General features: G+C 44.8%; 1 protein-coding gene across 3 annotated transcripts in view; it reads right to left on the reverse strand.

The window, feature by feature from the left end:
* Positions 1-15,218, reverse strand: part of DAB2 (DAB adaptor protein 2) — a 142,473-nt gene that overhangs the window by 78,226 nt on the left and 49,029 nt on the right. Inside the window, exon 1 of one of the 3 annotated variants that reach the window (XM_088455241.1) lies at positions 4,106-4,157. The exons of 1 other annotated variant lie outside the window; for it this stretch is intronic. The gene's annotated coding sequence lies outside the window, so the exon portion shown is untranslated. Of the gene's footprint in view, positions 1-3,987; positions 4,158-15,218 lie in introns of those variants that run through there. One more of the 3 variants, XM_088455239.1, reaches the window with a different exon arrangement.

The raw sequence follows: 15,218 nt of genomic DNA on the forward strand, positions 1-15,218 counted from the left end.
ACATACATGGGGTTAAGGGTTGGCCTATCGAATCAGAGATGCTGGGGATGCTCCTGGCTGGTCACGCCCCACCATGAAGCAGTCACATCCCCATTCGGATTCCAAAAGTAGTAATGTTGGGACAAATGGTAGGGATGCTCATCGACGGGTGTACTATCGATGGTCTCCATCATGGAAGTAAACCATTGATGGAAAACCATCGATGGGTTGAACCATCGATGGGCACCTCCACTGTCAGTCATAGGAATTTGGCGTCCAGTTAGGGAAGGGGATGGTGGTGATGCAATGGAGAGGGCTAAGAGTGGGGGGTGGAAACATTGGTGCACTCTTTACCATCTACGGTGGAGAACCTTTGGAGCTACGGCTTCGATGGCAAAACCATCGACCATTGGGTCACAGCATAATTTGACGCAGCATTTTTCTTGATGCAATGACAAAGCGCGGCCCTGTGTAACAGAAGGACTTGGTATAAGGAGAAGAATGCTTCTACTTGTGTACATCAGATCATATATTCAGCACTTGAACCTTATACCAACTGTTGTTAGATTTGCATTTAAAACCTTGTGTGACGTGCTTTTATTAATTACTGCTTTTAGTTGATTGCTGAAGATCATTGGTGGACACTTCATTGAGTTTGGGGGTAAAGAATATAATTACTGCACAATGCAGGCATCGGGGAGTTTCTGGCGAGTCTCCCTGATGTTTTAAATGGACAATCATTTAAAAGGCAAAACCAACCTGGGAATTTGGGTAAAAAAAGCACTATGGGGTCAATTCAATTAGATGTGAGGGGGTCAAGTTACCCTTGTAGTAGAGTGGAAAGGCCACTTTGTAATATAATATAAGAGGATGTTGTAACCAGTGGTGAAGCTGTTATGTGCTCCCATCTCCCTGTACTATAGCTATATATATATATATATATATATATATATATTAGGGATGTGCAGGCTCGGATAGGTTCGAGTTTGCACGTGGAGTTCGGATTTTTCCCTCCAAAAAAACGGAACTCAGAACGAGGCAAAACGTCATCTTACATGGACGAACATCATCATTCCTGGTCTTTTGTCCAGGAATGATGATGTTCGTCCATGTAAGATGACGTTTTGCCTCGTTCTGAGTTCCGTTTTTTTGGAGGGAAAAATCCGAACTCCACGTGCAAACTCGAACCTATCCGAGCCTGCACATCCCTAATATATATATATATATATATAGCAGGTGTATGATTATTATCCTAATCCTTCCTTGAGGTGGTCAATATAAATATAAAGAGCCATGTAATGTAATGCATTGTAATGTAAATGAACGCTGCAAATGGAGTACCAACGGAATGCTAATGCGACTAAGAGCATACTTACCTACTCTCCCAAAAGTTGCGGGAGGCCCCCGAATTTTTGGGTAACCCCCCACACTCCTGGAAAAGTGTCCGGCTCTCCCGCATCCCACCCACTTCCTAGTGAAGTGGGTAGAATGGGGAGATAATTGCTGAGTATGGAGGGGGTGGAGCTAGACAATGTGAAAAAGCATCATTTAGCCCCCCCCCCCTCCCCATGGTCCCGTGATATGCAGCAATTTACCATGATGGGGACGGGGAATACGGACATAGCAGCCCGCCTCCCGTAGTGGCCACATGCGTCTCCTCTCCGGGCTTCTCCCAGAGAGGAGATATAAAAAGTCGGCGAGTATACCCCCTTTTCTTTGTTTTTTATTATTCTCTTCTTTTTTTCTTTTCTTTCTATATTTTTTTTCTTTTCTTTTTTGAGCTTTATTTTCTGTTTTATTCTAATTGTTTCTGATTTGTTCTTAATGTTTTATTAAAATTAGTAGACAATTTATTGCAGTGTATAAACTATATCCATGGTACAATGTTTTCTTGATGCCATGCTGTACTTATTCTGCACTTATGCTGTACTTATTATTTATTCACTATTCTGTATTTTATGTCAACTAAATAAAGAGATTGAAAAAAAAAAAAGTCGGCAAGCATGGACTAGAGCAGGGGTCTTCAACCTTGGCCCTCCAGCTGCTGTGGAACTACACATCCCAGAATGCACTGCCACCTTTTTGATATAACAGCATGCTAAAACTAGGGCAGTGCATGCTGGGATGTGTAGTTCCACAGCAGCTGGAGGGCCAAAGTTGAAGACCCCTGGACTAGAGGCTGTACTGAGTCATACGTATCTTTGTGTCGGCACTGCTGCCCTAGCATTGAGCAGCCATTATCACTGTCAGCAATCAGCAGCGACACCTGCCCAATGCTAGGTGCAGGAGATCCATCTGAATTTGGTGTCCACTGCGCATACGGACGACTCAGAACAGGACGTATTTCTGGCCACACACCGATGACAGATCCCAACAAAACGGTTCTCTTGCGAGCGTTGGCATTGCTGCAGCCCAGTTGCCACCCAGAACTGCCCTTTTAGCAGGGAAATGGTTGAGATACATCACCGCTCTAAGTTGTGCACATGTTTGTAAATATGAATATGCAATGTGGAATGAATGCGCAGTATGAGAAAGATCCCATATAGCAACATATACGGCAAAACTCAGCAGCCAATGACATCAGGAATGGTTACACTTATATTATTAGACAGTATACAGCTGTGACGTGTTCATCAGCAGCTCACGTAATATGGTAACAAAACAATCATTTGAAAGGGACCCCTGAAATGTCAACTTAAAGATCATATATACGAATAGCAGAGAGCAAGCTATATTGTCAGCTGCAAGGGGGCATCACCAGCTGATGCTGCGGGACAGCCGGGCCAGAGATGGCGCTATGGGAAGATTGGACAGTTCAGATAAGAGAGGTCAGTGTTTATCACTGTAACCTAGCTCCAGGCACCATTTAATCCCAACAAACACCTATGGTACAATCATTTTAAATAGACCCTTGAAACATCAACATAAATCAATAATATACTGACATATAGATTGTGCCCAAAACAGAGCACAGGGCAAGTTGGTCTTTGCACAGGGGGATCATGACATGGCGGCAATCATTCCCACCATCTCCTCTGCGGCTAACATAAATTGCCTTTTGCCAGAAATGAGACAAGAGGTCATGGAACTGATTTTCCTTAATAAGTGTAGATGTTTGTTTTATTGCAAAGGACAAGGCAGGTCTTGTGAGCCTGCAAAGGAAAGTACTTATTAAAGTGTGTTCTACCTTCACAATACATTATCATTCATTTATACGAGCCCCCCTGCAATTTTTACTCAATTAATCAATCAATGTTTGTGTCTTGCTTTTTATATCAGCAGGCAGAAGAATTATTGGCATTGCCCTTGCTAAGGACACCACTGTGCTTAGATTTGTGTATTCCATACAGATATATTCACAGAGAAACTCTATTGTATCCAAGAGTACGCACTGACAGATATATTGGCTGATCAATTGATCGGCCAACATATCTGGTGCCCCTCGGCCAGTGTGTACCAGTCGATATGACTGTGAACGATGTCGTTCACAGACATATCGATTCGGCTGTGATGCACAGCCAAAGGACATATATATCTGCTGACATATCTGTCCATCGGCAAGTGTGTACGGGCGGTCTGCACATGAAGCGGCAGCCACGGGTACGGGGGCAGACCTTCCCACGGCCAGCAGAACCCACGGCTGCCTGAAAGATGATGATCGTTCAGTGTCTATGGACGACCATCATCTACAGATATATCGGCAGATCACTCGATCTGCAGCTATATTTGCTAGGTGTGTACCCAACTTTAGAATATGTAAAGACCTTATAGCAATGTGATAAGTAAAAGTTGCAGGAGGGCACACAAGAATCAATAACTAAAAAGGTGGAATATCCATTTAAATGCAATTACAATCCTGGCGCCAGAATCCCAACAGGGGTCACAATCCCGGCTCGACTATCCTGCGATCCAGAAGGTAAGTTTTAGGGTTAGGCTGTGGGAGGGGAGGGTTAGGGTTAGGCTGCGGGTAAGTTGGGTTAAGGTTAGGGGAAGGGTTAAATAACTTGCCTGCAGGTGTCCGGTATTTCAACCACTGGGATTCCGGTGCCGGGCGTTCTGTGCGCCACGATTGCGCATGTATACAGAACCACATATTGGGCATAGACTGGAAATTTCCTAGACTCACCATTCATACTGCGACTATGTGTAACAAGAAAACCATGTTCCACAGCCCAGGCACCAGTGCTGTAAACAATTCTCAGCCCAACCGAGAAGCTGGACTATAAACTCCTGAGACTGGAACTTCAGAACAGCTGTCAGTGTTACGTAAGAATTCTACTTGGAAACATTCTGTACCCTCCAGCAATACACCATAAGTTCCCTTGCAAATTGCATACAAAACTCCTATCACCCTCCTATCAACCTTCAGGAAACAAATTTTAGCATAAAGAAGCAGAAAATGAGCTGGATGATGACTTGAGAGGTCTATGAAAAGATTTTGATTGCATTAACGCTTACATTTCCTTAAATAACCACTAATTATTAATTAGAATCAATAGCAAAAAATGTTCTATCGCTGCTTATTGGGGAAAATAGAACATATTCTATTGATGCCATTTTCCAGACTTGTTTGTCCTGGTGGGTGAGCAACACTCAGCTCCCCAGCTTTACTGCCTGACAGCGGCAATAATACACTGCTTCACCTGCTAGTCCTTGTCCCATCTGCACGTGTATGACCCAGATCGCTGGAAGCCCAGACTTATACCCTTGTCACATTGCAATGCCGGGTCACACCCGGGATTTTTTTCACGCATCCATCCCAGTTGCGACCCGGCTGAGACCCCTTTCAGACTACCATCCCGAACCGGCTAATTGCCGGGTCGATGATGTCAAGCGCCGCCTCTTCCTATGTTGTGGACCCGGGTTACCCGTTCATGCTGCTTGTTGCCAGGGTTGAAATGCCGGGTCTTATTTCAACCTGACCCCTTCACACTATACAGTAACTCGGGTTATTGCAGCAAGTGGGAAAGGGGTATTAGATTTACAATAGTAGATTCGTTAAAAAAAAAAATGTAAACAGTTTTTTTAAATCAATTAAATAAATAATTTCCAAAATAGAAAAAAAAAATCTTTATAATAATCTGCTAAGGTCTGTCCTGGTCTCCACTATGCATGCGCAGTGGGAGCCGGGGACTGAGCTGACCATCCAACAGAAGAGCAACTGGGCAGAACCTAGCCAAGTCTAGGAGAAGGACCCGCCGGGAATGGGTAAGTATGCAGCCATGGGAAGGAAGTGGGAGGGATAGAGTAAGGGTGAGTGTGGTGCAGGACAGGGCAGCGGAAAGAGAGGGAGTTGGGGATAGGACAGAGCAGGGGGCGGGACAGAGTGAGCAGCAGGGAGACAGGGGGGCAGAACAGAGCAGAGGGCGGAGTGGGGCAGACGTTACTAGTCTATTATATAATGCTGTAAGGCATATGTCTAGCACAGCCTCAGTAGGGAGCTGCAGTGAGGTCCCGCCCCCTCCCTCCCCTCACAGATCTCACTGGCTGCCTGCTTGACACAGCCAGATAATCACTTCTCCCCCAGACAAAAATGTAAATTGAAAGAGTATAGAGGGCTCTGGGTCTGATTCAGGGATGGACGCGGTTAGAATTGCTGCTATATCTTTGGACGCAGCAGTGATGCTAACATATGTTAATGCAGTATGTTATATCTCACAACCTAATTAATTAAGTTTAGAACAATTTTATTATGCTTTGAGGGTGTATAAAGCAATCATGCAGAAACCTTTTTTAATAATACAGAGTATGAAAGAGAGTACAGCTGAAGGCTGATCAAGGAGCAGATGCAGCAGAAGGTATAGAATCAGGCATCCTGAATGTCTAGTGTAAGATTGTTCTAATTGAATCTGAGAAGCTAATTTATGCTCTATTGACAACATAGTCAAATTGTTACGTGGTTCTTGTCCAAATGTGGACCTGAAGTGGTTTTTAATTTGTAAGAGTACGTAGAGCCCCCACTCTCCAGGAGCAAAGCTAAGCGGCAAAGAACAAAACAATCAGAGTCGTCAAGTCACATTTTGCCACACAGTGGTGCCCCCAATTCACATTATGCCACACAGCGGTGCCCCCAATTCACATTATGCCAACAGTGGTGCCTCCAATTCACATCATGTCACACAGTGGTGCCTCCAATTCACATTATGTCACACAGTGGTGCCTCCAATTCACATTTATGTCACACAGTGGTGCCCCCAATTCACATTATGCAACATAGTGGAGCCCCCAATTCACATTATGCCACACAGTGGTGCCCCAAAATCACATTACGTCACACAGTGGTACCCCTAAGTCACATTATTCCACACAATGGCACTCCCAAATCACATTATGTCACACAGTGGTGCCCCCAAGTCACATTGTCATACATCGGAGCCCCCAAGTCACATTATGTCACACAGCGGTGCCCCCAAATCACATTATGTCACACAGCGGTGCCCACTAATCACATTATGTCACTCAGTGGTGCTTCCAAGTCACATTATGGCACAGTGGTGACCCAAAATCACATCATGCCACACTGTGGTGCTCCTAATTAACATTATGTCCAGTACTGTCAGTAATTCCCATTATGCCACACATTATGCAATGCAATTCACATGATGCAACTGGTACGTGGTCAGGATGCCGGCAGTCAGAATCCCAACTGCTGACATCCCAACATAAGTATTAGGGTTAGGCTAGACACTAGGGGGAGTGTTAGGGTTAGGCTTCAGGAGGCGGTTATGGATAGGCTGCGGGGCGGAGGGTTAGGGTAGGCTGCAGGTGAGGAGGGTCAGGCTGAGAGAGTTATAGGGAGAGTTAGGGCACTTACCTGCATGCGTCAGGATTCTGTTGGGATGTCTTTGTTGGTATTCTGACTGTCGGCATCCCAACCGCTGGGATCCCGTACCCAACCCAATGCCACTAAATCATACCAAATACTAAAGCTGCCAATTAATATTACAACAACAGCATAGCCCCCATTTTGATTATGCTAATGGTATTTCCCTCATTATAAGCAAATAATAATAATATAATAATAAATGACTGGCTTATTCAACCATCTGCCTGCCGAGTCCCATCTGGCTCCATCTTTATGCAGGTCAGTTTTGGCTATGTTAGTTAGTCTCGTTAAGATGGTGCTGCTCCCTTGTAAAGCAAAACATACGCCATGAAGGTAACTGGTAGTTTTTTGGGTTTTTTTTGGCCCTGCCATAGCTGGAGGAGGTGTTTACGCTAGGGCCACTTGGAAGCTCAGGGGCCCAGTACATTTGTCACCCTAGTGACACTTGTATATCTGTGTGCAAAGTGCTATGATACAGCGGCCACAGCTTTTCTCCACGCCTAGTGCCATTTACATTCTCAGGCGCATACAGATATACAAGCGTCGCATTCATCAAATGAATCAGCACAGTCTCCTGGTGCTTCCTAGTCACATCGCATTGCCAATTAGACGCATTTTCAGCACAAAAAAGACGCCCGACGCTAGCAGGGTGCACAGGACCTGACGGTTCACTCACGCCATGCATATCGCGCTGCATGGCGTATTGAGACATAGGGCTATATTTATCAACATTATTTTTATTAAAATAATGTGAAAAAGGGTGTTTTCACACCCTTTTCACATTATTTTAGTATCACCTATAGTTATTATAGGGCAATTGGAGTAGAATTCGTAAAATTCTACTCCAACCCCTAAGTATCACTTATTTTTAGTAAAGCAGATCGCATTTCCCATAACTGTAATGGGAAATGTGATCTGACCATAGTTACTAAAAATAAATGTGAAAAAAATACCGGGGAAAGCCCTGTGATAATAACGCCACCTGGAGGTGGCGTTACCCAGGGTCTCCCCCGGTTACCGGCCTCCTGCCCTGCTCTAACAGGGAGGGCAGAGCCAGGAGTCGGTCCCTGTAATTAGCTGTGTGGTCTAAACAGACCGCAAGCTGATTACTGTAAAAAAAAAGAAAAAAAAAATAGTAAAAAAAATAATTACTTACCTGACTCCAGGGACCGGTGATCGGGCCTCCGGTGATGACTCCCCTCCGGTCAGCTGGTCTACCACAGTGCACTGCTGCCCGGTCATCAGGTGATCGGGCCCCAGTGCATTATGGGAGATCACCTGACCGGAGGAATGGGGAACATCGCCGGAGGCCTGGAGCATGCAGGTAAGTGTAAGTAAGGGAGAGGGGGATCGCGAGGGGGGGGTCCGCGATCGCGGGGGCGGGGCTTAGCGCCGGAGGGGGTAGCAGCGGCGACCGGTCAGCGCATGCGCGGGCACTTAATCACGGTATTTTTTGCGAAAATACCGTGATAAGGCTCCGAAGGGGATTAGCAGGGACAGAGCTTTGTAGTAAATCCCTGTGATATTGCCTGAATTCGCAATGCGAATTCACTCGGTAATATCACACTACAATCTGCATTACCAATGCGGATTGTAGTAAATAGAGCCCTAGATGAGCAAGGACACATCTGTATATTGTTCGGCCAGCAATGTCAGACCTTCAGGACAGCCCTGGAAATAGATGCCTTCTGCATATTAATGAACACAGCACTGATGAAGATACCTAATAACGGGATGCAGTCGGGAAGCTGATGGATGAAATCCCGACCGCCGGCTTCTCGACTGTCTAATCTTGGCAAGGTACAAATGACAGGCATCGAAATCCCGACGCCTGTCATTAGACCTACGCCGGGAACCCGACACCCGGCTTACCAATCGAAGGTAACCTGGGCGCCGGAGGGGGGGAGTGTTAGGTTAGGGGCTCTCAGGAGAACTCCCCCCGGGAGGTTAGGGTTAGGCTAGGGGAAGGGGGGGTTAGGGTTGGGCACCCCCCAAGGGAGACTTAGGGTGAGGCTGCGGGGAAAGTGGGGTTAGGTTTAGGCACATAGAGGGGGTTATGGTTAGGCACTTGGGGGGGAGGGTTAAGCACCCCTAAAGGAGGATTAGGGTAAGGGGGTAAAAATAGGTTAGTTAATACTTACCTTTCGAGCTTCGGGATCTTCACCCCTGCCAGGCTTCCGCTGTCGGGATTAGAACCGCCGGCCAATGCGGCCGCCATTAAATCCTACTGATTCCCCTAATAACATAGTCAGCATACCTTAGTATATGACCCGTAAGATATGTAAGTCTATACACTAGTAGCGGGCAAACTGTTACACAAGCTCAGCCCTGTCATACTTCCCTGTACATGACTGTGTTATACCCACAGTGCCACAGAATCTGGTTCTTCACAGCGGGTTCAGCAATTTCTGCACAAAAAAAGGCAGAGTCATCTTAAATCGTAGAAAACACGTGATGTAGTTATTGACTTGAGGACAAAACCACAATGTTTTTAAATTATGTTAATTAAATCAAAACTATGAAAGACTTTCCATTGGCAGTAACTCATGCCTACCTACGCGGGTTCTGTTCAGAGCACGTACTTTTATTGGCTGCAAGACCTATTTTACATGTGGACTAAGTTCAAGATCATTTCTAGATTTAATGTGTACTTGTTGCTGGACAAAAGCGACATTTGCCAAAATATTCACCGTGTTCTTCATTTTTCACCAGCGAAATTTGTTCCCAGTCTCTACCCCAACCGCACCACACAGAAGAATTAATTGACTGCGGTTATTCCAGCTTCTATTCATAGACTAAACATTCTGCAGAATGTGCATTTACAAATACAGAGCTGAATGGTGGCACTCGGGCGTCGCGTAACTGGAACTGCTTGGTCTGAAACTTTTTTTGCGCAAAATTTCACTGCAATGTTTCTCATCTCTACCTGTTACCTATTAATATTTTTGTTATTTCTGTACTGCCGCAATATACAGTGCTTTTGACGGCCATGATGGCGTAAATCTGTGCCAACTGCGTCATCATACTTCACTCATAAAAAACACTAGTCCATTCTTTTGGACATCCCCCCAAAATTCGTGACTCTCAATCCGGGAGAGTTGGCAAGCATGTTTTACAGAGAATATTCAATCATTCAGATCTGCCCACTAGAGCTTACATTCTATATGCTTTCCCACATAAACACATACTTGGGTCTATTAAGTCAGCTGCAATTAAATTATTCATCAGTTTGTGGTCTCTGGGAGAATAGCTCAGTTGCATTCTGTTAAGAATGCTGTCCCTATCCCTAACCCTAATCCCTCCCCTAGTGGCTAACACTAACCCCCCCACCCATGATCCACCTACAACCTAACCCTAACCTTCCTCCCACAGCCTAACCCTAACCCTTTATGTCAGCACCTAAAGCTGGGTACACACTAAGCGATGTGTACCCAGCGCGATATCGTGAGCGGCGGGTCCCGGCGGGTGTGCCGGTGTCGACAAGTGCCGACACATTTGCCGATGCTGGCAGCGACAGAGTGACGGCAGGGGCCATGCTGATGACATCGCCCGTCGGACCTGCATGCAGGCATGACGGGCAATGCCGCTGACGACGCATGGGACTGCGCATTGTCATTAACATAGCGGGTACACACTGGCCAAATTGCCCAATATATTGTCTGATCCGCCGGATAGGACGACATAACGTCTAGTGCAGAGGTTCTCAAACTCGGTCCTCAGAACCCCATACAGTTCACGTTTTCCAGGTCACCCACCAGCTGCACAGGTGTACTCGTTACTCACTGACACATTTTAAAAGAACCACAGGTGATGCTAATTATTTCACTTGCGATTCTGTGAGGAGACCTGGAAAACATGCACTGTTTGGGGTCCTGAGGACCGAGTTTGAGAACCTGTGGTTAGTGTGTACCCGGCTTAACCCTACCAGATGTCGATAACAATGTGAGGTACATTAATATTTCTTAGTTTTATAATACATTCAGTTAAACTATGTAAGACAAAAATTCTAATCCAGAGGTTGGTGAAGTTGGTGAGCCAGCTCACTATTAAACATGCAAGTGGCCACGCCGCAAAACCCTGACAGTCACTCAAGAGGAGCTTCTAGTTCAATAGGAAACTGGGAACAAACCGTGCTAAAAGCAGGAAGAGAAGGTCAGGAGATGTCGTGGCAGCTGGCAATGGACACAAGCAGCAGAGTCACTTCTCCACAGACAGGTTACAGAAAGGACCAGGAAATGTGATTTTGGTTTCCTACTGTGTCTCTCCATGTTATCACCATACACCAGGGGATGCCCTGCACAATATTTCATTCAACAGAGTATATTTGCAAATTGTATGCACAGTGTCCTGATTTTGCAATGTCCATCCTTTGCCTATAACAATTGTTGCTTAAAAAATGTCTCCTTTTGGTTCCACAAATAAATAAATATGCATAAATTCCTCCACTGGCTCCCACGAACATTTCACTGCCACTACAACAGAATTCACCCTCTATTACGTGTTTGTACATTTTAGAGCTTTGTAGTTTTTTTTACCTGTTGTATTGAAAGATTTAATGTAAACTTGTATTTGCCAAATCATGTGCAGGAACATGAACGGAAGTGCATTTGTTTTTTTGTAACCCATGAGGGTTAATCAGGGTACGCAGGATGTCTAAATCCTTTAATGCTTATTATTATTATTAATAGTATTATTTTTTTGTATTAGGGGTCAATCCAATTAGGTGCGAAATACGAGTAGTTTGTTTGTTTCATGAAGCTCGATGACTTAGCACAAATGCGCACACCCGAGAATTCCCCAATCCAATTAGAAATGCCTATTCGCGGTACTCGCAGTGAAGGTTTGCAAATTGGCTGACAAATGCAGTGTGAGAGTTGTGCATAAAATAGTGGGAAGACCATATTGGACCCTTCAAAATTTAGAATTTTGTTAGCAGGACCGTATAGAAGGATGTTTGTCGGTATTAGGAAACTGAAGGTTTTTAAATGGTGTAAAATGGCTGATTTGTGTTTTTTTTTTTTAAACATGCAAAAAAATTATTATTTTTATAAATGAATCAAACAAAAAATGCAAAAAAAGTAGGAAAAGATTTTGGGGTAATAAATGATTTAAAAAAACAAAACTATTATTTTGAATAAAAAATAAATAAATTCTGTAATTAAATTTGGGAGGTCTAAACTAATGAAAAAGTTGATTTTGGGTAATCTGAGACCATTTTTTATTTAACCCCCAATTAGTCAATAGGAGGGGGGGTTTTCAAGGGGTTCAGCACGGTGTCCCAACATTTTAACCTTAAAATAAAGATTTTCCTTTTCGTGCGAATTCACTCTGACTGGTTCAGTGCGAATTGCTAATTGGATTGCAAAATCAATTTGCTATGCAAATTCGAAAAAGAAACCAGCACTTCGTACCTCGCAGTTCGCACCTAATTGAATTGATCTCTTAGTTTCAAATCTTCAACAGGAAAAAAAAAATCGAGGTTGCTATAAAAAAACAGGGACACCTATGATGAACGCACTTGTTCTGCCAATGGGGTATATTTAATAAAAGTTGCAGTATGCCCATGAAAATTTAAATTCCTTAAAACCACAAATTGCAGCAATAAGGAATGCAGGAGTATGTATCATCTGGCATCCCATGTGCAATGCAAAGAAGTTGCGCAGGGCATTAGGTTCAGCTCCAGTTCTCCCCGGCAAGACTGTTCCATTGAGGTAGGTGGGATATCGCTGTAAGCCAACGCAGGCAAGCTCTGAAAAGCTGAGATTATTTCTAGCTTGTAACACAGGTTGATGTATCAAGCAGTGAAAAGAATGGCGTAGTAGACCACTGGAGACATTGCTCATAGCGACCAATCAGCTCCTCCTAGTTATAATTTTATAGATGTATTTTACCAATGCTACCTTAAAGCTGTTTGGTTGCTATGGGCAACTTCTCCACTGGTCCACTCTTTTCACTGCCTGATACATCATACACCAGCCCTACAGTCCCTTAAACTGTCATCTTAGAAAACTATGGGTACGGTTCCAGTAATTGCTGGCGATCTGTACGTAGGAGATATCTCCTGCTATCTATTTTGCTACATTGTAACGAAACTTTATTCTGCAAGTTTAAGATCAGAATTAGCTTCATGGCCCCCGATATGGCTGTACAGTACCTATCAGAGGTGTATAGCTCATGTTTCGCTATACCAGGCAGATGTTCCATAGACATGGACTTAGTAAAAGCAGATAACAGATCATAGATGGTTGGAGCCACTACCAGCAATGTCTCCAGCTAGATGACATAAATACACTGGATATGTGAAAGTGAGGAGCATAGGGACAGGCCGCTGAGCATTTTCCTCCACAGAACAACCCCCTCACTTTGCTGTTCTGAAAGATAACACAATGCACATCAATATCCTCATGACTACGCAGAACTGAATTCATGCTAGCCAAGCCGCGAGCTGAAACAATGACAGTAAGGGGACATTGATGAAGGACAGTCGGAAGATAAATGACAAAGAGAGCCGCAATCCATTGCCATAATTGAATTCATAATTGCACACTTTGCATATGTTATTTTGAAACAAGCCCACGATTACAAAAAACAAGTGGCGTGCTGTGCAGGAGTCTGTTCTATATAACAAAGTCCAGGTCAGCTCCATCCCCAGCAGTTTCCACCAATTCTCTCTTATTTTGGAGACAGAGGGAAAAACACCATGGACTGAGAACCTATTATCTTTGTGGTCAAACTAGCATATAGGGGGAGATTTATCAGACCTTCTAAAGGAGACAAATTGAGGTGTTACTCATAGCAACCAATCAGATTCAAGCTATTATTTACCCAATACATTCTATAAAACGGTAGCTAGAATCTGATTGATTGGGCAACACTTCTGCTTGTCCTCTTTAGCTGGGCTGGGTACACATCAGAACGAGGTAATGAACGATGGAACCATCCATCGTTCCGTCCTTCATTACCTGCACCGGGGCCGCATGCGGTATCGTCTGATTGGACGTGCAGCGTGGCCGACCGGACAATCTCGCATGTGGCCACGGGAGCGCGTATATTTGCCGTACACACTGAGCGTTGTGGCTGATTTGTCGTTCTGATTCGTCCGGAAAAGACATATCGTGCCGACATCGTCTCAGTGTGTGCCCAGCTTTAGAATGTTTAAACCCCCTCCCACCAGCAGTGATTAACACCAGACCCTGGCTTGCATCTGTGGTACGCTCAGTACAAGCTGCACTCACCCCTGCTGCAACAGCTATGAAATAGAGGTCACTAAACCTGGGTCATAACAGTACCCTCAGGAGCCCCTGCGGCTGCAATGGGGCCCGTAGACACAAGGAGGTAGGTGAAATTCGGAACAGATTATTGGTGCTGTGCACACTTATGTATATTATCCTAGGGAGCGCTGTGTTTTTACTCTGTGCTGACGCACAAGCACTGCTGATAGCATTCACCAAATGAGTCTCTCTCGGGCACCTATGTAGCGCTACCTTGTTGGTCCCCAATGACGTGATATGAGGTGAGCAAACAGACCTGTCTTGAAGTGTCAGTGTCAAACACAACTAGCAGAGATCAGCAGACAAGGATTAGGCAATGTGGAGTCCGGTAACCAGCTCAGAGTCTGGTATCTGGTATACAGGAAGGAAATCAAATAAAAACATACATAGGGCCTGATTCTGAGACGGACGCAAAGGCGATTCTGCATGCAATCGAGCGATTGTTAGCCATGTGTATAAGCCGCACTGCACGTGCACAGCGATCACACTGCGATCACGGACGCACATAGGAATCCACCGCAGAGTGAGTGACAGGTTTTCAGCGTTTGGAGGTGGTGACGGGGAGTCGTCAGAGAAACGCAGACGAGCCTGTCCGTTTAAACGCCGTTACATGGGCGTGCATAAATTAGCCACTGCGAGTGCATATACGCAGCTCTGTGTGTCTGAAGATCTCTCAAGGCTGCGGCAAGTCAGAACTTCCGCAAGGGCAAGACGGCCGCCGACGTGCGGTGATGTTATAGATATTTACGCAGGTATGCGTCGTCGCACGCAGCTAAGAAGGCAGCAGTGGGCGTCTATATGCTCAGGTGATCTTTGCTAACATCATAGTTTCACAGCTGCCTTGCGTATGAAATTGCAGCTGCGATTGCATTAGCGTTCATCTCTGAAATAGGCCCATAAGCACATACAAAGTACAAGGTTCAGTGCACAGCATACTCGCCAACTCTCCCTCATTGTCAAGGAGACTCCCTGATATAGTAGTAATCTCCCTGTCTCCCTGAAGAGTCCAAGAATCTCCCTGATTGCACCTTACCCCCATTAAGAAGCTGCTATATATATATATATATATATATATATATAATTGGTTATAAAGCACAGCGATCCCTATTTCTACATACATATTCTGAAAGGTATAAGCGTGT

The sequence above is a fragment of the Taudactylus pleione genome, unplaced genomic scaffold (genome assembly GCF_031769625.1).
Source record: "Taudactylus pleione unplaced genomic scaffold, aTauple2 ptg000647l, whole genome shotgun sequence".
NCBI classification, from domain to species: Eukaryota; Metazoa; Chordata; class Amphibia; order Anura; family Myobatrachidae; genus Taudactylus; species Taudactylus pleione.